This window comes from Agelaius phoeniceus, chromosome 7 (genome assembly GCF_051311805.1).
Source record: "Agelaius phoeniceus isolate bAgePho1 chromosome 7, bAgePho1.hap1, whole genome shotgun sequence".
NCBI classification, from domain to species: Eukaryota; Metazoa; Chordata; class Aves; order Passeriformes; family Icteridae; genus Agelaius; species Agelaius phoeniceus.
The window spans coordinates 9,282,501-9,285,000 of NC_135271.1; the positions used below are offsets into that span (position 1 = coordinate 9,282,501).

The following is a 2,500-nucleotide window of genomic DNA, read 5'->3' on the forward strand; positions in this document are numbered from 1 at the left end:
CGCATGGGGGCGCGCGCGACGATGGCCGCCGTGTCTCCCCCGCCCGCTACACCGCCAGTCCCCCCCTCCTCTCCGCGCTTCTGGAGGGAGCCAGAGAGAGAGAGTGTGCGTGCGCATGAACAAGCGACGAGGATATGGAGAGCCCCATCCTGGAGACGAGAACTGAAAAGGGAGTGGGGCAGAGATAGCCCCACACGGGAGGACTGGCCGGGCGGTGGCGCGCACGACGGCATCAGTGGGGAGAGAGAGAGGAATGACGGCGTCCCTCGGCGCGCCCCGAGACCGCGACAGAAGAGGAGGGGGTGGGCGAAGGGAGGACGGGGTCGGAACAACCATCCCCAGCGCTCTTGCCACACGCGCGCGCTCGGAAGCATGGCACGGTACCGCCGTGGTTCCCACCTGCAGACAGCCGCCGGTGCGGGGGGACGCTGGGGGCGAGGCCATGCCTCGCCTCCCCTTCTCGCCCTCCTCTCTCTTTCTCTCTCGGCCCTTGGCAGCGCCTTTCGATGCCGTCTCTCGCTCTCGTCTCTCGCTCTCCCCAGGCTGCCGTGCCACCGCATCCACGGCACGGTCCCGGCGAGGACGAGCTCCACCCCAGCGGCTTGCTCCGGGAGCGGGGAGCAATGGAGTGCTCCCCGAGTCTGCATTTAGGGGGACGAAGGCCCTGCACGGCAATGATGACGACTGCGACGACGACGACTGCGACGACGCCCGCCGGGCCGCAGTGAAGGGATCGAGGCCTCCTAGGGAAACGCTTCCCTCGCCGAACCCCTGACTGCCTTCCCTCGGGCACCAGTGGGATGCCGCTGCTGCCACCGCCACCGCCGCCCACTGCGGGCAACGGGCCAGAGAGGCGACCCCAGCCGTGCCGCTAGCGTGGCCCCCGGATGGCTATTGATCATCAAGCGATCCTCAGACAGGCGTAGCCCCGGGAGGAATCCGGGGCTGCACGTGCCTTCGAATGGTCAATGGTCAATGTGTCCTGCAATTCACATTAATTCTCACAGCTAGCTGCGTTCTTCATCGACGCACGAGCCGAGTGATCTACCGCTAAGAGTTGTCTGGCTTTCGGGCACTGCTCACGCCAAGCGGCCCCTTTTTTTGTTACTCTGGGGCCAAGGACGCGGGGGTGCGCACCTGGCTTTGACCGTACGAGCACACAGAAACAGAAGGTGGAATAAAAACCAACTGGAGGAACCCACGCTCCGAAGTCCGGCCAAGAGGTGGGGGAGCCCGCGCTCCTGACCGCCTCCCCCGCGAGGGGTGACGCCGACCTCACAAATGCTGTCCTTCGGAGGCGGACCAGGCACCCGGGCTCGGCCCGGCCACCACGTAGAGGGCCACGCGGCGCGCGCTGGAATGCGGGAGGGCACGGCAGCCCACCCACGTCTCACTTTCACGGGACGACAGGCACAAAACACACGGCATGCGGCTGGGGGCGCGTGGCCATCGGCCCCCACACACGGCGGCTCTCCCTTGGCCCCCAACGCCGCGGGCCTCACAGAGTGCCGCTGTGCCGCTGCACGGCCGGCTTATCTCTTTCCCCACTGCACGGCCTTCCCCTGGCTCGAGACGACACGCGACGATGATCAGCCCCCGCCGGCATGCCTCCTGCGGGACCGCTCCCCTGCCGGGTGGGTGAGAGACCAGTGGATGCGCTCTGCTGCCAGCCCTGAGGCGGGCACCACCGAGAGCCAAGCTGGCATAGCCAGGGCCCAAGGCCTGCCGGACGGCAGACCCCGCTGCCACCGGGGCTGCACTCCCAGGACTGCCACCGCTGCGTCGCACCGCCGGGGCCCCTTACCTCGGGCATGCGCCCGGCAGAAGGCAGGACGGCGCTGAGCTGGGGTGCAAGGCCTGCGCTCCTCGTTTGCATGCGGAGACCAGGCGGGGAGGAGCACCCCTGCGGCTGCCCTGTGCGCCTTCCTGCGGCCCACACGCGGCCGGGAAGGGCGATGGAGGATGCGACGAGCGGGGCCCGGGACGGGACCGCCACCGGCTGACGGCGGGCGCCTTCCGGCTGACCGTCCCCGCAGGGAGGGACACGCGTCGAGCGGTGCCGCGGCCGCACGGCACAGGATCGCCTGCACTCGCAGGCCTCCGCTGCCGGAGGGCCCACCGAGCGCTCGCCCCCACCAGCAGGCAGGCAGTCGAGCCAGGGGACGGCTGGCGGACAACGGCACTGCCGGTGCGCGTTCGAGGAGAAAAGGCCATCAAGGGGAGGAGAGGTGCTGGATGCAGTGCCGCGCGTTCCAGAGACCGCGGCAGCGGGTTGAGGAGAGAGAGCGCGGGTGGGCCCCAGGGGCCCGGATCCCGCGGCTGAGGAAGGGCAGAGAGGGCGCACTCTCTGCCGGCGTCGCCCATTACGGCGAGGCGAGCGGGTGGGCCCCCATGGACCATGGAGAGGGGGGGACAGGGCACCCCTCCCTGGCGCAGCACGGTTTAGCCCCGCGGCGCGGGCGGGACAACAACAGCGACGGACAAGCGCAGCCGGTGGCAA

The 2,500-nt window shown here is 69.6% G+C and overlaps 1 non-coding gene across 1 annotated transcript; it reads right to left on the minus strand.

Annotated features, from left to right (window-relative positions):
- Positions 1-906: 906 nt before the first annotated feature.
- Positions 907-1,059, minus strand: LOC129133454 (5.8S ribosomal RNA). The gene has a single exon (XR_008535992.1). It is a non-coding gene; the product is annotated as a 5.8S ribosomal RNA (ribosomal RNA).
- Between the last annotated feature and the right edge of the window lie 1,441 nt (positions 1,060-2,500).